Source organism: Pimephales promelas, chromosome 18 (genome assembly GCF_988280905.1).
Source record: "Pimephales promelas chromosome 18, fPimPro1.hap1.1, whole genome shotgun sequence".
Taxonomy (NCBI): Eukaryota; Metazoa; Chordata; class Actinopteri; order Cypriniformes; family Leuciscidae; genus Pimephales; species Pimephales promelas.
The window spans coordinates 4,980,386-5,003,298 of record NC_142786.1 but is presented as its reverse complement, the minus strand read 5'-3'; the positions used below and the strand labels follow the sequence as shown (position 1 = coordinate 5,003,298).

General features: G+C 38.2%; 1 protein-coding gene across 1 annotated transcript in view; it reads left to right on the top strand.

Annotated features, from left to right (window-relative positions):
- The first annotated feature begins 7,201 nt into the window (after positions 1-7,201).
- Positions 7,202-22,913, top strand: part of LOC120485639 (glutamate receptor ionotropic, kainate 5) — a 119,139-nt gene continuing 103,427 nt past the window's right edge. Inside the window, exons 1-3 of the mRNA XM_089122521.1 lie at positions 7,202-7,342; positions 7,647-7,909; positions 8,198-8,344. The gene's annotated coding sequence lies outside the window, so the exon portion shown is untranslated. The remainder of the gene's footprint in view (positions 7,343-7,646; positions 7,910-8,197; positions 8,345-22,913) is intronic.

Genomic DNA, 22,913 nt, shown 5'->3' with positions numbered 1-22,913 from the left:
AAAGAGCTTTCTTCTCGACAGGTAGGTCAATGTTAAAGTTTTTTCATTGTTTGGTTGAGTACTTTATTTTATAGACAGATGAATATTTATAGTTAAAAGCTGATGATGATATCTAACAATGCACGTACTTCAGAAAATATAATATATATATATATAATATATATATGTTTTTCACAGTCAGTAATTCATACTGTAACATTCGTTTGTTCATTGTGTCAAGTTGTTGTTTGTTTGAAATAACAAACGTGTTCACCCGAAGAGACACTCGAAGTGCTGTTAGAAGACATCCGTAGCTTTTTGGTACCATAGATGCGACGCACATTTGAAAAAGCGAGGAGCTGGAGAGCACAATTCATTTGAATGCAAAATACACTTTCACCTCTAGATGGAGAAATTCCTACACAGTGTCCCTTTAAGCATACAACAGTATTTACTTTTGAGTAGAGGTAGACCGATTAATCGTTCGCATTTTTTTTTTGTGGCATTTTTTTAACATAATCGATATCGGACAATATCCAGGTATATCAAGCCGATTATTAGGCAAGCACATCTGTGGGCAGCCTAGTGTTGTCGTGGAACACGTGTTTGACGCACGCTGCCGCTAGAGTCATTTTCCAGCCGAGTGAGCGTTCATTGAATGTGTTCAGGCACAACGCTGACCGTTAGTTAGTAGCTGGATTAAACATGGTTAAAATGCTGGCCAAACAGTGTAAAGTGTGACTGTATTTCACTGTAGAATAAAAGGTCCAACAGCGGGATGCCGTTGTCTGCCGTTGTGGTGCATTTAAAGTTTTTGTAAAATATCATTTTCCCATATGGTGGTTGTTTTTGTCGTTCAACAGCAATTAACTAGTGAAATACGTTATTGTTAGAAGTTAAATTAAATAAAATATAATAAATCTTATATATAAAAAATTAAATCATTTAAAGTTTTTTTTCTCCTTTTTTGTGATAATTAGGTTATGTCCATTTGTCTTTGTCCGTCAACAAACAAAACAAACCAAAAATACATGTTTCAGGACATTATTTTAGTAATTATCATTTGTTTTACATTTTATCTTTCAAATAGAGGTTAAAAACCAAGCAAATATCTGCCAAAATAAATCGTATTTCAAAATATCGGCATCGGCGTGAAAAAAACCATATCGGTCGACCTCTACTTTTGAGTGTACTCTGGCGTTCAAAAGTTCGGGGTCTGTGTCTTTAAAAGTGTCTATTATGCTCACCAAGGTTGTTATTTGATAAAAAAAATAAGTAAAACTAGTAATATTGTGAAATATTATTTTCATTTAAAATAACTGCTTTTATTTTAATGTTTATAGATGTAAGCTGTGATGCAAAGCTGAATTTTCAGCATTATTACTTGTCTTCAGTGTCATATGATCCTTCAAAAATTCATTTTAATATAATGATTTGCTACTCAAGAAACATTTCTTATCAATATTGAATAGTTGTGCTGCTTAATATTTTTGTGGAAACCATGATATTTTTTTTCAGGATTCAGGAAGTTCAAAAGAACAGAATTCAATTGAAATAGAAATCTCTTGTAACATTGTATTGTCGTACACTGACACTTTTGATGCATCCTTGCTAGAAGTATTCATTAAACAAAACAACCTTACTGACCCCAAACTTTTGAACAGTAAATTGTGAACAGTATATTTCAATAGTGTTTGAAATAAAATAATCATTTTCTAAAATAAAAATTATAGTGCTAAATAATATATTTTTAATTTATTTTTAGAGTTTTACAGCCATCAACTCCTTTCCTTTGTATTCCATGGACGCAAGAAACTCAAACAGTTTTGGAACAACACAAGGTTGAGTAAACGATGATAATATGACCTATCCCTTTATGAGTTTTGCTCAAGACCGGATATTCGTAATTGCTGATAGCTTGCAATCTTTTGGTTACCAACACGGTATACAAATGCAGTTTAGCACTCGATCAGCATGACTCAAACCTCCTTTGGCCTAGTTACACGGCACTAATAACCTGCAACAGATTTGAGGTCTAATCGAGTTTAAACTTGCTGCTCACCCCACAATGCATCTCCTTCAGCCACCCACACAAACTTCCGCTCATACACACTCAGTTGGCCGCTGCAGATAAACATTGGCAGGGCTAGCTGAACCAGGCTTGCCATGCAGACAAGACTGCAACAGGCCAGGCAAGCGCCCATAAATTAGGGTGTGCAAGCGGAAGTAATAGCGCAAGCAAAACGACTCATTAACTTTGATAGCAGGGGGTTTCTGATTGCACCGGTGCAATACTGCAATCCCGACGCTGGGTGTGCACGTGTCACTGACACCGTGTCCTCTAGCGGATGTGTTTTGAAGGGCAATAAGAGGAGAAAAAAAGGATGAGTGTTGTAATAGAGCCCCTGTCTATGAAATAATGGCAAGCCGCAGGATCGGTCAGGCTGCTCAATGAGAGATAATCCTAACTGGTTTATAGTCAATTTCTTTAGTCGCATTAAATGAGAGAGCCGTAATGAACTCGTGATTAGCTATTAAACAAGTCAGACGCTTTCCTTTCCTAGTCAAAGCTGCTGAATTAGACTGTAAAAGTCCTTTTGCAGCTTTTCCTAAGATGGCAGAATAACTGCTATGGCACAAACCAAATCTTTGTTCTGCTGATGCAAGAGTTTGCAAAAAGATTTAATTATTTACTTTAGCTTCAAGCATTACATATAGTGCAGCGAAAATGACTATTGACACGGTGTGCACGGTGCAAAGTTAAGTGATGTCCTCTCTGTTGGTATGTTTCTATTCGCTCGCTTTTTCTCTCGTTCACTGGGCCTTGAGGGATTTAAACAGCATCTAATGCAATTTTAACATATCTGCAAAAGATGCATGGGTTTGGTGAGCTGTACTCCATTGTTCATTCTAGTTCAGTCTGTGATAAATCTTTCCCTTGCTACAAGCATCTACCGCTTCACTCCCTCTTACGTCAAGGTCAGAAGGAGCATGTTAGTCTGAGGGTAAGATTGAAAGAGAGAGAATTAAAAAATAGTTTGGCCTGATGTCTTAGTCATGAGTCATATACCTTAAAGTGATGGCTCCCCCACAGATGAAAATGGCGTATGATTTTATTTCCACACGGGGACCACAAAAGTAAACGTTTTGAAGATGAATTTCATGCTTGTTTTCATGCAATTACACTGAACAGAAATTGTCAGAGAATAATTAATTTAATTTTAAAGGTACAGTGTGACTATTTTTTCTTCTTCTAATAATTTTAAGGTGCTTCTGTGATCTAAAAGCATGGAAAACAGTCTTTGTGGGACTGAGTGAATAAATGATAATTTTTGGGTGAAATATTCCTGAAAAAGCTTCACCTGGAGGCTGAGGAGATGATTCACTTCCTGTGAATGTAGTTTTGTTTATTTGTTTTTATTCATGTGGGATACGGCACACAAGCTGTGTTCTAAGTTTATATCTGATTTCCTTGTGTGTGTGCGTGCGCCGGTGAGCCGAACTCAATTATTTTATCACTGCTGTTGCTTCACATGTATGTTTATTTCTGAGCCCCTTCTTTCCACCTCCGTGCACATGTTCATAAAGATTCTCTCTGACGACTTATACCCGTCTTTGTGAATTCGTCACATTGACTTTTCTTTTCCACTGAGCTGCTTTTGTCCACATTTGCACCTTAGCTGCTTTTGGCAGAATTGTGTTAATAAACTCAGATCTCCTCTCCTGCTCATCCAAAACCGATGAACACACAGCAGCAGTGGCAGAGGAGGAGATGTAGCGGAGCGTAACGCATCCAGTCGTCCTGTGGCCCGCAGCAACACTCGTCACACTACCCACTGCCAAAGCACATGATGGCTCCTGGAAACCACTCCACTGCCTCTCCCGCTCGTCCTGTTAGCTGCGGCTGTACATCATCTCTGTCCTGCTTTCTTATTGTTATTAAGAAACTTCCGTGTAGGGTGCAGCATTGTTGGGTGTCAAGGATGTCTCAAGTTACTATTATTCCAGTGGATGAAGAGAGACCAATGGACCAATCTGACAGAGGTCATCAAAGTCCACAGACCATCCATCCTCGACAAGTGAAAGTGACGTGAAGGTCAACTATGGCAACCCACACTAGCATGCAGTGGAATTTGTCCTCTGCATTTAACCCATCCAAGTTGGTGCACACATTAGGAGCAGTGAGTAGTTAACACGCACACACCCTTACCCCTTTTCCACCCAAAAAGAACTGGTTCGGAACTGGTGCTGGTTGAAATTTGGTTCGGAGTTGGTTCAACTTGCGAACCCGTTCAGAACCTGTTTGTTTTTCCACTGACTAGAGCGACCAGGGAACTACGTCGTTACGTCACTGTGTGTGTCGCTAGAAACGCTTGCAAGTACATTACTTTGTGATTATTTCTAACTCGTGTACCAAGAAGGCTTTAAAAACAATTGAAATGTGTAAGTCTTTTAATCTTTTCGTTTGATATGTAATCTTTTCTGATAAGTTATGTACCCCTGTCTTGTGTCTTTTTTTTCTTTCCATTTATTTGTTCTATATCGTGACTGTTTTCTTTGCTCATATTTCAAAGAAAAAATAAAAACGCTTGCGCCAACTTCAAGTTTAACAGCAAAGGCTGTTAAACTAGCTTCATGCCTTCTTTTTTTTTAAAAATCAAAACTGAGGCTATGTTTACACGGAAACGATTCTGAAGAGAAAACGCAAAATTGGCGTTGTCATCACTTTTTATTCTGCGTTTAGACGGGCGTTTTGGGTGGGAAATCCGCGTGCATATGGTAACGCAAAAGAGTGTGAAATTCAATGTAGTATGCACTCTAGGTGGCAATGTGGAGCACTGCCACACAACAACACCAAGTCCGCGCGCCTGCGTACGACCTTTACTGTCAAGCAGACTTTTGAGTTTTTACCCTTTACACAGGAACGTGGGTGGTGGAGCGTTTTTAAGATTTCCACTCTGGAGGGTGGTTTCACTTTTTTGCGATTTTAAGCTCCAAAAACGGCGTTGCCGTGCAAACGAAAGGCACATCCGATAAAATATTTGTACGTTTTCACCCGCGAGCGTTCTCGTGTAAACAGGGCCTTAAATGTTGACTGAAAAACTCATTAGGTTGTAAACAGGACAGCGTTCTTTTTCCATGAGGGGGTTTGGCGTCACGGCATCGTTTCCAGGCAGAGCGTTAAAAAACGTAACGTACGTCTCCAAAACATCCTGTAGAATTCAACCAATCAGATGACGACTTTGAAAATCCTGAAATGTTTTCAGTTAAGTGTGCCATATGCATCGGACGTTGAGTCAGTGGTCGTGACGTCTGAAGCCAGGAACGCATAAATGACAGAAAAACAAATTCTGTCAATGGCAATGACAGAGTTAAGTCTTTATAGCTGTCATTTGAAACCTTTTGAAACATTTCTGCTTTCCGAGCATTCAATGAAGTTCAGCCGTAAAAAGCAAGGTCATAGCAGGATAAAAACTCATCTTCATTGCTTGCTGATAAGTAAGGTCGCTTTGTGACCTATATGTGGTCATCGCTGTGTGACTCAAAAAGGAGCTTGACCTTCATTGGTTCTCTCACTCCAGGCTTTAAACTCTATTCTGTGTGTTGCGTATGCCACGCACACAATGCATTGCTTCAAAATCTGCCCTTCAGCAGCACCTACTCACTACGACCCATCATCCTCCACAACCATTGGCATGAATGATTGTGCAAAGCCACATCCATACCACTGCCATTACTGTATAATACTTCCTCACTCAATAGTGTTGAGGACTTAACTAATGTAACCATTTTTTTAGTAGTGTGAAGATAGATAATCTAAGTAGTGTGGTAGTTCGACAAAACGCTATATGGCTGAAAATGACAAATGCTAGTGTGTTTTGTTATATAATTTACAAAGTACTAAATTAAATACTACTGTTCATTACTGTATTCAGTTAAATGAATATATTAAGGTATATTCTAGTTTTTATCATAATTTATTTTAACTGTTCATCAATTTTCTATTCAAATGATCTATTTCAGCATCTATACTTTGTTAATTCGCTGTAAAACCTTATTTTTTGTGTGTCCCAGAAAAATTATTAAATTCTAAATTATATCATCTGATAGTTTTGTATTTAAAATGTTATCGCTCTTAAAGGTTTTGAAAAAACTTTTGCTGATAATTTACTCACTAATTTACTAAGGTTTTTGATGAAAACATTCCAGGATTTTTCTCCATATAATGGACTTCAGTGGGAACCAGATGGTTCAAGTTCCAAAAGAAACTTTAAGTACAAACTGCAAACTTGTTCAAAGGGCTTTAAACGATTCCAGGCGATAAATAAGGGTCTTATCAAGCAAAACGATCGCTCCTTTTATAAATAAATAACAAAGATTACGTTTTATAAGCTCAAACGCTCGCCTTGCTCTGTTCTGTAACGCACTCCTGTTCGAACTAGTTCATCGAAATTAACTAATCTTTTTCCGAGTCATTTGGTTCATTCTGCAAAAGAAACGAACGAATTGATTTGGAAAAAGATTTGTTCATTTTGTTGAACGAGTTCGAACAGGAGAGTCACGAACGTGCACCACGGAACAGAGCAAGGCGAGCATTTGATCTTATAAAACCTACTTTGTTATTTAAAAAAAAAAATGACCGATCGTAACGAATGACCGTTCAAAAGCCCTTTGAACAAGTTTGCAGTTTGTACTGAAAGTTTCTTTTCGAACTTGAACCGATTGGTTCCCATTGAAGTCCATTATATGGAGAAAAATCCTGGAACGTTTTCATTAAAAACCTTAATTTCTTTTCGACTGAAGAAAGAAAGACATGGACACGTTGGATTCAAGATGAGTGGCGTGCTAAATTCCTTTTAAAAAAGTTCAACCTCGGTGCTCTTCGGTCCAAGGTAGGACATCAAGGAAACAGTAGAGAAAAAAAAAAAAAAACTCTGATGACCGAGGCACTCCTTCATTAAAATGTCTTTATTATACAAATGACATGTCCTGAGAACTATGTGAGAGACCTGACCTGGCAATGAATATAGGAGTATAAATGCATGTTATATTAATTGTGATTTGTATTTTAGTGCTGGAAACTATGTGGGGGGTGTGTCTTGGCAATTGTCTGTGGATCTCTAACACTAATTGCCAGCACCTGTGTGTGTACTCCTACTTGTGTGTCTTAGATATTATGAACAGTTTTCTACCTGCTTCACTATGAAGGCTTCATGCCACTACACGTGGGCTTTTTAAATTTGTCCGTTTAGGACATGTCATTTGTATAATAAAGACATTTTAATGAAGGAGTGCCTTGGTCATCAGAGATTTTTTTCTCTCTACTGTTTCCAAAGACATGGACACCTTGGATGACATGGGGGTGAGTAAATTATCAGCAAAAGTTTTTTGAAAAGTGAACTAATCCTTTAAGAGTGTAGCTATTTGCTTCCTTTTTTTTCAAAAACTTTGCAGTAGTTTAACTACTTTAAACTCAGAGTAGCTTGTGGTTTTACAACCATTCAGGGCAACAACACTGTCAGAGTAGAGTTTAAACTTCACATATGGCACTAAATCTGCATTTCCAAAGTTTCCTTTCCAATATTGTTTCTATGCAAATTTCTATTTGCAATTCACACTTACTGTATTTTGACAGTGCCGCTTTTTTCTTTCTTCACCGGTTTCAGTGATTAGTGTGGGAAGCATTTCCAGCAGAACCTTCACTTGCGGAAGTGCAAACCTTCTGGCCTTCTGTATGTAGCATGTGCTGTCACGGGCTGGCAGAGCATTCATGCCCACACAATGGAATGAAACCCCTCCAGTTGCACCTGTGCTAACTGGCCTTCCAGTCAATGTCCAACTTAGGCAAACACAAAACACCAGATGCTGCTGCTTGTGCGGTGTGTTGTCCACTGGGCTGGAAATGGAAGGTCTAGAGTAGTCTCAACTGGTGAGTAGAAGAAGAAGAAGCAGTTTTATTTATATAGCACCTTTCGAGAAACTCAAGGTCACTTTACATTGTATATACAATACATTTAAACACCCACATATACATTGCAGTCACATAGGATATATATATATATATATATATATAATCACATTATCCATTATATAATTGTATGTTGCAATTATTACTTAAACGGTTATTGCATTTCTTATTATTATCAATTTTGAAAACAATTGTGCTGCTCAATTGTTGTGTAAACCATGAATACCAACATAAATGTTTTTTTTACAGGATTTGCTGTCAGTTTGGATCAATTTAATGCATCTCCTTGGTGAATGAAAGTATTGAATATAGTTGGAGCGACTGAATGGCAGACGACGACGTGACAGCCAGTTACCAACTGATGCTCAGCTGATCCGTAACTCCTCCCACTACCAAGTAAGCAAGACATACAAGTTCATCATCACAGACGTGCTTACCCATCCTCCATCCCCAAACCCTCCTTATGCAGGCGCAAAATCGTTTAGTTGCTTGTCCATGGAGATTTTATCCAGCTTATTGTTGGTCAATCTTGTCCCAACTCATTGCAGTACTTGAATTGCTTCCATGTGGGGTTATGTAACTGTTGCTTATACATTTTTGGTTAATTGCCTTCGGGGTGTTCAGACCTCAGCAAGGACAGTCTGAACTCTTCTGAGCAAAGCCTGCCACCACACACACACACACACACACACACACACACACACCACCCTCTATAAATAAAACCCTTGATATTTAAAATCTCTTTTACAAAAGGGTCCTGGCCCAACACAGGCAGCACACTTATTTAAAAATAAAACAAGTACATTAATTTACACATACAAAAATATACACAAATATATGAAGAGTTCAGATGCAAAAGCCTCTAAATGCCATTTGAAATTTTCTTCTTTAATGATGATTTTTATCAAACTTGTATATTTAAGTTCAGTAATTTCACTTAAATAACAATTAATAGGTAATTATCATTGCCATTTAAGTGAAATCACTGAACTTAAATATGCAAGCTTGATAAAAATGATCATTCTAGAAGAAAATTTCAAATGGCACTTAGAGGCTTTTGCATCTGAATTCTTCATATCTCTTTTACAAAAAAAAACAACAAAAAAACCCTTTAATCCATTTAATAATATCATTCAGAATCTCTACAATAATCTTAAGCAAACGGAGTGGTCCTGACCAGTGATGTGCGGGTTGATCCAAAATGACCGGGTGCCTGCGGTCACCCGCGGTTCGGGTTGCGGTCGGTCGGGTCGTTTGAAATAAAGATGCCAATTGACCTTTCGCCGGCCCCTCCCACAAAATGGCCATTGTCCAATCACACATCATAGCAACCGTTACTGTGTGAGCTGTTCCGTCAAACAGTAAGCGGTGCGCCCACGGCGTTAGTAAATCGGACACATGATACCCCGAGAGATTGTCTGGAGAAGTTGTGTTTTTTCCCTTTCCAAAGCCCAAAACACAACGCGAGCGGTGCCTAAGATGTATTAAACAGTGTGGACGCCCCAATTCCAGTTAAATGTGTCGAACATGGTTAACTCGTCTCGCGTGCAGCGTGCGTGCGACTGAGATTAGTCAAAGACGCACGGAGAAAGCAGATCAAGAGGATCCACAAAGGACTGTACATTTTCTAAAGGGTTGTTGTTAACATACCATGATATTCTTTGGGAAAATGAGCAGCAGTCAGCTAAGTTAGCAGTGCAGCACCGTAGACTACAGTTTAGAGGACGTTCGCAACGGGGAAAGCATGAAGCTTACATGACAACATCAGTTCATATATCAATATCGTAACGAATAGAAATAACCTTAAATAACGTATGGTTCTCTGCCTCTTTCCGTCTCTTATGCATAACGTTAGTTACTTTTTAAACACGAAAATCGCATTCAGCATGAGCATGACACGCAATCGGTTGCTGTGGTAATGAACAACCTGCTTGTTAAAGCGAACGTGCTACTCCTGTATCGGAGGCAAAATGAATAAATATGCAGCGCAAGTTATATATTTCGAACTCCAAACAATTAGCCACTGAACCAGTTTATAAAATCTTCAAGGCTGTGCTGGTTGCATTTGAGGTAACTTAGCATGGTCATGGGGTTTTTCTGATTTTTCTTGAGACTGGTAAGCATTCCCAGATAGCAAACTGACATTGAATCAACGTGGAAACAACGTCTCTCATGACATTGGAACAACGTTGATTTTGCTCATCGAATTAACGTTGAACCAACGTCAGACGCGGCATTCTTCAAAGCTAAATGAAAATCGAAAATTGGTTTGCTTTCATAACGTTGAAACAACGCGTTGATTTCAAGTTGATTTTCCGTTAGTTTTGAAAGAATGACGCGTCTGACGTTGGTTCAACGTTAATTCGATGAGCAAAACAATGTCAGATCAACGTTGTTTCGATGTCATATTTCCACGTTGATTCAATGTCAGTTTGCTATCTGGGTTAGCATCAATAGTAGTCGTGTCTCATTCATTTCTTAATTTTATATTTGGAATAAATCCCTCCACCGCATACCGTAACCCCTTTTGCTTCGATCTTGCTTGATATCGCGGAGGTATTGCTCCAAAAAAGGTCACTGACATGCACGGGAATACCCTTTGCCGTCATGGCAATCTGTCGCGCTGCCCGTGTTTGACCATTTGTTTGACGGAGGTAGCAGCAGTAACTAAGGGGGGCGGGGCTCGGCGAAAGGCTAATTAAACCTATGTATATAGTACTAGACACAATTTTCTATAAAATACAAAGGCCTACACTTTATTGGCTGAATTACTGGCACAAAGATGACACACAAGCTCAGTCTCGGTTTTGGACTAAGCACTGACGCAAGACGCGAACTGTTTCGAATGATTCAGTCCGGTTCGACCGGTTCGCTAAAAAGAACCGGTTCAAAAGAACGATTCGTTCATGAACCGGCCATCAGTCTGCAGGGAGAGATGGAGGCGGCAAGTGAAAAGGTGAAGACTGGGGAGTGGAAGCTCCGCAAATAGCTACACAAATCGAAAGAGCAAAGTGTGGGAGACATTTGCCGAAATAATGAAAGATGATGACCAAAGTGCTGGCTTTGTTATGTGTACTTCTTGCAATGCTATTAACACATTTGTGTTAGACGTCTATGGCCCAATGACGCTACGATGAGCATTTAATACTTTTAAAAAATGCAGATCAGGAAGCGGGTCGGGTACAATGTTTTCGTACTTTTTTTGCGGTCCGAGTTGCGGGCGGGTTAGTTGAAAACGTCGGTCGGGTGCGGGTTGTTTATACATTGACCCGCGCAGGTCCTGACTGAATTTCTTAAAGTCCCCAAAATTTCAAACACTACTGTATTACTACAGCAGAATGACATTCCAAGATTCATATTATTTTGTGAAATCAACACTTTAAATTCATCTTTACTTATTGAATAAAATAATTCAATATAATCTTCAGAAAAATAACAGAACAAACATGTAAGTAGCATCCTGCTTTAACGGTCCTTAGCATATAAGTAGGACTATTGGGTAAACGTTACATCACATAATTCATATTCAAGTTCCAGGCTTAGAAGTTCTATAATATTCCCCTCCCTCTTTGCAAAGTGCTGATATGCCCCCATCTCTGAACCAATGCTTAGTGGAACCACTATAGATATGTGTGGTGGGATTAGTATTATGGGATGGCCAAGACAATGGATGTGAACAGTTGGCAGCTGCCCGGGAATGCCAGCCAAACTCTAATGGTGTCAAGTCTTCCAGCATTGTCCTCTTCCTAATGCCCAGCACACTGACCTCTCAGTGTCGTGATACTGGCTCAGGCCTGCCTCCACCACTTAGGCCTGGGTCTGCAATGCAGGGGAAGAAAAGGTGGGAGGGTGAAAGGGCTAGAAAAAAAGCAGCCCGTCAGTTTCCATGCACGCAATGACACTATCAGGATGTCCAAAGGGTCCTTCGACATTTATTGCTGCCTCCACTTTGCAGGCAAATAGTATTATCCTAACGTTAAGAACATTCAGCCAAATTACACTTGCAAAATGATACTCTTGAAACTGATCTGAGATCTGTCCTCAGGGAAAAGGAGTAGGCAGTCACCCTTTGCTACTATCAGCATTTATCAAGAGCAACATTATATTAGGTGCTAACTCCTCAACAGCGCATGTTCTCACGGAAAGCTGATTCTAGCAAATCGCTTACTCGATGGGAGGGTGCGTTTTAATGCCCATTTCATGATAATTCATCACTTCTTGAGCCTCGTGTGTCTGTTTGCAAATGTCTGAGGTGCCTGGGGCATTGTGATAACCTTTGCTAGGGTGGAGTAGGTTCAGAATTGATCTAACATAGGGAACATAAGCATCACGTTTGGTTCATTTTTTGTTTGTTTTGTTTTTATGGTTGAACTTCTGTTCTTCTACAATTCAGAATGGCTGCACAGCTGAAAGGTTTATTTGAGCTGTGCCTTAGCCTGGGGCTTATTTCACTTTTGGTGAGAAAGGGCCTTTACAATTTTCCAAAAATAGATTTTTTTGTTGTTGTCGTTGTGTTAAAAAAATAAACAAGCAAGCCCAGCCTATATACTGATCTATATAAACTAGGGCTGTGCAAAAATTAATTGCGATTAATCGCATCCAAAATAAAAGTCTGTGTTTACATAATATATTTGTGTGTGCTGTGTATAATTATTTTGTATATATAAATACCTATGCATGCATGTATATATTTAAGAATTATTTGCGCTTAAATTCTGTATATATTTATAAATACATAATCTATATTATATAAATATAAATATTTTATATATGAATAACACATTTTCTTAAATATATACATGCATGTGTGTGTATTTATATATACAAAATAATTATATACAGCACACACAAATATTTTATGTAAACACAGACTTTTATTTTGGATGCGATTAATCACAATTAATTTTTGCACAGCCCTAATATAAACACAATAAACCTAACACAAAAATATATTTCTTTATGTACGTAATTATGGAGGAAATATTAAATGGGAACATATATCTGTGTTTAGTTGCAGAAAATGATTTGAATAGCCTTTACAATAAATATTAATATAAGCCTGTTAATATATTGTATACAAGTTTCAAAGTTTACCATCTTGGAAATCAAGCAGTCAACATTATTTGTCTGAATATGTCATGATGTGTATTTTATTTCCTGATATGAGCAACATCTCTTTTACACTCTTAAAGACAGTGCAAATTCGATGGCGTTTTACTAGAATTACAGTTTCCATACGAGTTAAGTGTTTTGTAGGCTATTTGTTGTTGAATAAATTATTAATTTAACAATCATTTAAATCATTAACTGCTTCGAAATTCATGCTGTTAACAAAATCATTGTTGAAACATTTGCAGCTAGCCTACTGTATGAATAAAAAAGTAGTACAACACAACATAAATACATAAGCATAAATCTTTATTCCAATTACAGTTGTAATATACTATATGCTGAAGTGTATCGTCCATCCGCCGAGCTAATGTTGTTACTACTGTAATGAATATGACTGTAATTTTGTAATACGCAGGGGAAATTTCAGACTTTAAACAAATAACCATTTACATGTTTAGGACGTTTGTGTTGTAAGAATGTACAGGGAGACTTAGAATATAAAAACTGACTTGTTTTCTTAGTAAAATCATTTAATTTCCTAATAATTTAATAGAACGAGTGAGCCTACTAAGGAATACCAATATGGTGGCACGGTGGCTTCACTTTTTATGACGTCATGGGCAATTGAGTTCTCTATGTAGATCAGTGGGAGTAACGCAATATTGTAACGCGTTGCTTTCAAAAGTAACTTTCCCAACACTGGGGTTAACCAGGACTTCATTTAGTCCACTTTGACCAGTCACATTGATCTACCTTCATTCAACAACTGAGGCATAGAAACAAGTCCTAGCCTACACCACAACACCCCGGTGAACGTGAGTTCACCAAGTACCACATGTTCCTGGATCAACTTTCCAATCAACCAATCAGACTTGAGAGACAAGTTTACAGTTTTATGTCAAGTTTAGGCATGAAGAACTTAAACATCAGAGTTATTCACCTATCATTACCCTATGATTTTAGGGAAAAGTTATGGGTAGGGATTGAGTAAGGACTACATTTTGGGACAGGAATGTTGATCCGGGATCAACAAAATATGCTGGTCCAGGACCATGTCTTACTTGGCAAAATCATGGTGGCCACCCCATCCCATCATCTGTTTCGCTCAGATGTACGTCACAACACAGAGGAAAATGTGTACTTCCATTTCATCATGAAAATGAAAGCTGAATAACAGTATAATCGTCAGTAAAATTGTCTCTATGCATTTGAAAGCCATTTTGTGTAAGTAACAGACTGGAGTTTAAAGTTTACGTTTTTTGACAATTCAGAGCAACTGAATCACGAATACGGAAAAAAACGCATACGAAAATTTCGGACTCGTATGGGCAAGGGCCTTAAGTCACTGATTACTGAAAGCCTTAAAGTTTCACTAGATCTCTTTGGCACGTTCCTGAGAAAAGTAGAGAAGAATTCATGATCAAATAATTATTTTTAGTCATATCATTTCAATTAATCTTTTGCTCTAGTTCACAAGGTTAGTCTAAATGATTTGTTCATGAATTGAATGACTCTTGGGATAAAACTCATGGCTCATGAATCTTGAATGACTTGGTGTGCTTGCAGTGGTTGACCGCTCAATAATGAGGAACATTATTAGCAAGTAAAAATGTTTGGGGTTTTTCCCCCACACAGAGCTCACACACAAATCATTTGTCTTCCGAATACTTGGGACTATAGCTCACAACTTATTGTTATATTATATTTTTATGATGTTTAAATGGCACTTTTAATTTATACATTTATAATTAATTGTAACTCGAAACGCATTATACAAAAATCTTCCTTTTTTATTCCACAGATCCAAAAAAAAAAAGTCTGGTCGGTTTGGAAAGACATGAGGCTGAGTAAATGACAGGTTTTTTTTTTATTATTATTATTTTTGCATGTACTTCTTAAATAAAAAGGTTAATTTCTGACAGTGGTGTGGAGAAGTTGAAGGTTAACAGGAGAGACGGATCACTTAACCTCACACAGCCCCAGAGGGCAGAGGTGTCATGTGGTACATGGACTACAGTTTAAGTGTCAGGTTAGATGTAGTGACCTTCTATGTAGACAGCGCGTGGGAGTCTTGAATGACAGGAGTGCAATTATTTCCAAATAATTTATTTTTTTTTGCCTCAGAAATGGCTACTTCATTTTTGCAGTGTTGTTTGTGGTGAGAGAATGCAGCGATCAACTTTTCCGCTACTTCATCTAAAGGCAAAAACCATCAATGCACAAAATAAGCCATTGAAGGTTAACAATGGTGGGCTGTTCCATCAGTGACAGTGAAGTGTTGCGGCATTAAAAATGTGATCACCGTAGTCAAATATAAATAAGCAAGAAAGAGAAGTGAGAAACAAACCAATGGCAAAGCTAATCAAGTCTCTGCCTGGGGCACAAGGCTAACAGACAAACTCATAAAGAGTCCTAAAAGCTCTGGAAAATGCACTTCTGCTTAATGGCTTCCATCTTAAAATTTGCCCTTCTTGCTGCTAAGCCCTGCATCGAGCGTTTGATTGCTTCTATCTGATGTATTATTCACATTATGCTGAGAGAAGAAATACTATCTATGTTATGTTGATGTGCACCCTTATCATTTGTGTTGAAACCTCAATTTCACACCGTGTGAGACAGGCATACTGTTGAACGGATGGATTTTAAATTGACTGGAGATTTTGTGATTGTTTATTTGAAGACGAGGAAGATTTCAGTTAGTGTTTAGAATGGTGAAACATTGTGTGCTTTGTGCAACCCATGTTTTTACATTTGCCGCAATTCAACAGTGGAAATTGCCTGTAGTGACCTTTGAGTGCCGAATCTTTCTTGGTTTTTCATTTTTATTATTTGTTATGATACATAATTAATAAGAAGAATAATTACTAATTTAGAACTATTACTATAAATGATTCCACTCATTACCAAAATAGTACTGTGAAAGTACCATGGAATAGAGGGTAATACCATGATACATGTCCAAAAAACCATGGTAGCATGGTACAAATTGGTGGATTGGTGGATCTAATTATACAACATGACATCATGACTTTTGCGTAAACATACAGGCCACTTTCAAGTCAAGTGGCGTATTATCTATACGCATTTTGAGCTATCCACGTGTACTGTATCCGTGTGTATGTCTACGCCATTTAATGTCCGAGTGATTACGCGTGTATGTATGTAAAATGTAGATCTACATCTGGAGAGCGATATTTTTTTTCCTAGGATGGTAGGGGAACACTCATAAATGCTATTAACCCCAGTGACGGGTAGGTTTAGGGACAGCTTTGATGGCACGGCAAAAAATGGAACTACGAATTGGTGTGTCATACATTACACGCGCAATTTCGTGAGATCAGTCTGAATTATATATTTTTGAATCATTTTTATGTGCTTTCATTATAGGTGTAATTAAGAATGAAAAAAAAGAATGAGCTTGAATTTGCTGGGTAAATCGAGTCTCATGGATGGATAATGGGAACATGTGGTAGACCATATTGAAGGATGTAATGTCCACTAAGCTTGTTGCACATATTCCATATGTCGAAAGCGGTGCCGTATTAAATTATGAGCTGGAGACTCACCTTCCCCCACACTGTCCCACAAATCACTGCATGCTTTTGAAGTGAAAGACATTGCATAATTGCAGATGGTTGTCCAGATGGTGATTATGCTCACCTTGAAGATGACCACATGTTTTGGCGAAGCTCACATTGGGCTGCTCTTGTTTCGATTCACCCTTTCAAACGTCATTGAGAAAATTTTGCACACGAGCCCATGTAGATTTCAGCGTTACATTGAGTCTTGAACTTTTGTACTTGTCGGTTTGCACGCTTCATTAATCGCAGTGAGCCTCTGGTGTTGTGTGTTTGGAAGAGCTGCTGTGAGTTGGCGCTCTCTCTGATCATTTTTCCTCCCTCTGATTCGTATCATCACATTGATCACTGCATGTTCCACATTTACAGCAAATGATGGATCCCCGCTGCACACGCCCTCTGCGAAACATCATTCCCTTCTCTCATCCCTCCCTTTCTTCTGCTGTCCATTCTTCGTTTTCATCTAATCCCTTCAATTCGTCTCTTCTTCAATTTATCCCTATTTTTCTTTCAGCTCTTCTTTTACATGCCATCTCTGTCGCCTCATTCTTTCTTGTTCAATCCCATTTCTTTTCTTCATCTCATCCCTCTTTCGTCATCTCTAGCCTCTTTTTTCATGCCATCTCTTTTTTTTTGTTGCATTTGTCTGCTCAATCTTTTCTCTTTTGTATGCGTCACCTTATACATTCTTGTTCCCCCTTTGCTTTTATTTTTGTTATCTTTCATCTCATCCTTTTCATTCCATTTTCTTCTCTCTGTGATCTCATCATCTCATCATTCTCTCATTGCATCTCTTTTTCATGTCTTCAAATTCCCATCTTTCTCTTCTATAGTAGTAGTAGTAGTTCTTTATTGATCCCAGTTGGGGAATTAAAGTGCATTAGCTATACTATAATAAACATACTATATTACACATATAATAAATAAACAAACTGCCATCATCTTGTTTGAAGGATAGACCCCTTTTGGGCCGACGTCACAGTTGCGTCACGGCGCTAGCTGGAGGCAAAACAAAATGAAAACTGGAGGCGGCCAATACAAAACAGCACAGATTCGGCTACATAATAAGGAGCTTAAATAATTGTTACTATTATTAAATGTCATCTTGTTGTGTTGTTTGGTGCAAGAATTGATGAAAAATGAATATGCTGTATCTGGAACTTTTATTCACATCATTAAAATCGCACTGTAATGTCATTCTTTACATTGTCGTGGTCTCTGCGCTGGCTCGGCAGAACTGCGGATCATACACACAAGTCTTGTACAGGACCATATAGGCATCTAAAGATTTATATGCCCTCAGTTTCTATTTACGATCGGTTTCTCTATAAGGTAGGTGTAGAAGTCAGGCCAATCAACCGAGGTAACGTACGTTAATCCTGTCAGATCGTCCATGCATTGAGTGAGCGTATAGGCGGCTACGGGTCGGCCAATCTGGTTCCGTCCGTTAAAAATAACTTTTGGAAATAACAATCGCGGTCCTGGACACTGAGTGACCTTACACATTAAGATAATATCGGATTTTCTCCAGTCATTGTTAAAAAACAAGCTAACAATCCTTGCTAACTAGCGTTAGTGAAGCGGCCAGAGGGATCTTTCTGCCTCCACCCACAAAAAAACGTCAAGGGTCTATAAGAAGGACAATCAACCAGTCCCAATTTGTCATCTCTATTTATCCCATGTCCCTTTTCATTCTCATTTTTTACCTCATGACTCTTTTACTCTTCATCCTTTTCATCTCATCCTTCTTTCTCTGTCATTTTTTCATCTCCAATCTTTCTTTCGCCATGTTCTCTGTTGTCTCATTTTATCCCTCTCTATGTCTGTAACCTCCTCATAGGAAATAAAAACGAATCTCTTTAATACCTTCAATAGATTCAGCCCGCACCAGAGAGCAATGGAGAGCAAATGGAGAGTCATTTGCTGCTTCTCAGAGTTTTCCTCTTGAGAACAAGACCTCAGTAATCTCTTTATATCGTTTTCTTTTCTTTACCTTTCTCCTGTGTTACACACACACACACACACACACACACACACACACACACTCCTCCATATCCTAATATCTCTATCACCGTGGGCTTGCTAAGGTGACTCTACCTGCAGTTTCTCTGCCAGGGGAGTGTATGAGAGAGGGACTTAACTACACATTCATCCTGTGTTCACATCTGCACATGCGTGTGAACCTGTCGGTCCGTGCCCTTCTCTGCTCGCCCTCCTGCCGTCTGTGAGTCCGTATGAGTCAACACGGTGAATGTGCATGAATTTACATGTGTGAAGCCTCACAGGCACCCAGCAGCGTGTGGCATTATCTGTGATGGAGTGTGTGCGCGCATGTGCGCTCGCCATACGTCTTCATCAGTCATGCTTAATGCTTCATCTCCGCATTTGTCAGTATTTTGCATCAACATTCCCTCCCTCTTTCCATCGAACCTGCAGCCCACCCTTCTCCACCTTGTCTCTCTCTCTCTGCATGGCTCACTATCTCTCGCTCTGTCTCACTCACTCATTGATAGTGGAGCTCATGTGACCGGAATGCTGATTGGCTAATCACTATTCCATGGATGAGGTCGTGTTGTGGGATGGAATGGCAATCTGTCTCTCTTTCCATGAACAGAGGGACCACACAGTCAACTCTAGGAGAACAGAACGAGTCTCTCTCTCTCTGTCGTCTTCTCTTTCAGTCCAGCTGACATGTATAGAAGGCAGATAGAGAGCTTGATAACGTTTCATTTAACCTGAATTACTTTTCTTTTTTGGCATGGAGGAGAGTGTGGTAAGCTGTGCCACTTTTCAAGTTCTTCTCTAGTCATGAAGAAACGGGACATTAACTAAAACTAACTCCTATTATCTGTTTAGGAAGTTGTTGAAAGTGGTCCAGTGAGTCAACTTGCCCCACGTTAGGAGTATTGCTGAACCCTTGGGAAATATATGAATGATTTGCATTCAAAATAATTATGTGAACAAATCACATTCCAAACCTTCCAATTAAAGGCGTAATAATCGGAGTAGGGCTGTTGCGTTATCAGATCACTACATTATTATCACAGCCAACGTTTTATTTTTTAACTTGCTTAACTAACTTTGTTTTGTCTTTTTTAGCCAATAAATCACACTGAAAATACAAGAGTAGGGAGGTGGACTGAGACAGTGGTGTCTTGCACACCTTATTTTTATGGAAGCTAACTTTTTTGGATGCTGGTAAAGCGTTTGACTTTCGTCTGTCATCTCCTTGACATGATTTTGTGTGGCAATAGTACAGTAGCTACTAACTCTATTGTTGTCTTATTGTTATATTTAATGATGGGTGGCAGCCAGCATTAAGGTACAAAATCGCCACATGTTTGAGTGTCAATAGCTACTGGTGCTGGATTATTTAGGATATTATCATAACCGTTCAGTATATCTTTTCTTGGGGTTATCATCAATATTGTGACACTCCGAATCTGGATATTTATTGAAACAAATTTCTGCATTTCCATATCCCTGAAGCAAAAGTGATTTAACAAAATTATTTTTTTACATGCCACAAAGACAAACATCAAACATGTTTAAATATGTTGTGCAGTAAGAACGCATTAAGTGACCATGTAAACAGGCCCATTATTACTATTTTTTTACCGTCACTTGATCAATTTTCTGTATCTTTGCTGCAGTATAATTAATTACTTAAAAAAATCTTAACAATACAGATTTATTATATAAAAACAGGGATGAGGTGTGTATCAGAGATGCAAAATCAGACAAGTTAAACTGCAATTCTTAAAAGACTGATATAGATGGACATAAACTATCAGTAGATGTTTTCCGTCTTAAAGTTGTGTTTTTTTTTTTTTGCGTGTTTTGTAATTATTTTCACGTCTTAAACAAATCATCAGTAGATGTTACCAGATCATTTTGGACATGTAAGTACCACTAAGCTTGTGTTTTTATAAACACAAACCTAAATCAAGGCTCTTGTGTAAGTGTTTGCTAAATTAAATTTTATTTACTATTACTTCCTCGATGGTAACTTGCAGCCGATCTTGCTTTTATGTGCTAACAAACACAGCTGATGATGGGTGACCTAACTGTCCACATTTATGTACTTTATTGCTTTTGTTGTGATGTTAAAATGAATGAATGACAGCACCAATCAAGCAGTCTATCAGCGGCTCACATTCATATCTCTGTGTATACGGCAGTACTGGCATGCTGTTTAAAGGGGCTTTTCGGAGTTGGATTGGTCTCCTTGTTTCATCTTCGTATAACTATAAGGCCCCTATATGCACCTGTATGATATTTATGCAAAGTCTACTGTCACCACATGACCCTATAAATGACTTTATACTTCAATCTGATTCCTGCATTTCCCTGATCTGCACTGAGGTGTTCATGCAGCAGGCAGTTGTGCGTGTCTATGAATTTTAAATTCCTTACTAAGTTTTGAATTATGGTCTTGTTCTTGTAGTCATGTGAATGATTTTGCATTTATTTGGGGTCATAAATTCAATTAAACCGTATAAACTGTGTAATGTGCATCTAATAACAGACTGAGCTAGCAAAAATGTAAGGAAGGGTCAAGAAAACTTTTGTCGTTTTCTGGGGATGTTACCAGTTTCTCATTGACTTCTGTAGAGGAACTACATCATATGTAGGCTATACGCACATACAACCAGCACATTTAGCCCAGAACACAGCATTTTTTTTGGATGTTTGGTAAGTCCAGTCACGAGATGTACATAGTAAAAGCTGATTGTATTCCTATACCTTTAGGTTCCGCATCTTTAGGTTTGGTGATAAAAAAAAAAAGCAGACCTGGAAAAAAAAATTTTTTGGTCCAGTCCAAATGAACCAAGCAAACCATACTACAAGTGTCAAATGGTTTAAAAGCGTATACTGACTAGTTGACCTACTGATTTTATCTCGATAGCAAAATGCATCAGTGTTTTTCACTGAACCTTAATGGATTTAGTTTCCCATGCAGCTTATCACTGAACAAAATCGCCTGTGTGAAGCTTTTGATTACTGAGTTTGCTTGTCATGTAGATGCAAATTTCTTCAGTATAATTAAAACATATTTATAATTAATTAATATAAAGTACATCTCACAGTTATCTTGTCTGCCATGTTGTTAACTCCTGACTGTTAGGGTATTTCCTTCTATGTTCTATGCCTGTCATTCTCCCCGATTAATGGTAAATCTATTGCTGATTTCTATGAGAGATTATTCCATAGAAAATGCTTGCTGACTTCATTCAGGTACTACTGTAGTACAAATCAGCAGAAGGAATCTAACCTTTCTAATGTAATATTCAGGGGTCAATAATAGTTTGTGAAGGGAGTTAGCCTTTCATCTCAACGGCCCTTTTGGCATTTTGGTTTTTCTGTGCTCCATGTTCCTTTCTGCAGCTTTAATCTCAGTTGAAAACACAACCATGCATTACATACATCAATAAGTTCCTGCTGCGAGATCTCATTTCCTGCTGTCACCCGTGCGGACCTATGTCCCAGCATTCCCACGGCGAGAGCTGACTCTACTAGAACAGAATGGATGGCTCATGCTAATGATAATAAATCAGCTACGTCATCCAATCAGAACACTGTTTTGCATCTGTTTGTGGTGCGTTCGTTGTCTTTTCTGAATGTCACCGAGAGTATGTTTGATTGTGTGTGCCAGAGGAACTTGTGTGGGTGTGTATGTTACAGAAAGAGAAGGGAAATGAGACAGACAAGGGACTCACAATAACCAATTCCCTACAGGGCATCCCTCTGAGCTGAAGGAAGAGCGAGAGAGAAAAATCTGTGTGTAAATGCATGTGATTGAATGAGACCGTACATAAGAGACTCCTGCAGTGATGAGTTTAAAGCCTCTACCTTATGTTCAAACATGAGATAAGTTATGTGTTTCAATGTGTTTGAGCCCAAAATAATAATAATGGGGCAGTACAGCTAACGTTGAAATGTATTATCATTTTCTTAATCCTACTTTTTATTTTCTCTCCCTGTGTGTGCACACTAAATATAAAATTAATTAATGAACTGATTAAATAATAAAAAATAACATTTTGTAAATTTATATATTTTTTTAAATGTTTTTATTATATTACATTTATATAATGTATAATATAAAATTTTATATATATATAAATATATAAAACTTAAATAGCCGTTTAATAGCCTATTTACATGCAAACTGAATGGTAATTGACGTCTATATGAATGTTGCTTAAAACCGCTAAAACATGCATGTCGTGACTTACTCCTCAGCCGTAACATACATTGTCTCGTGGCTTATT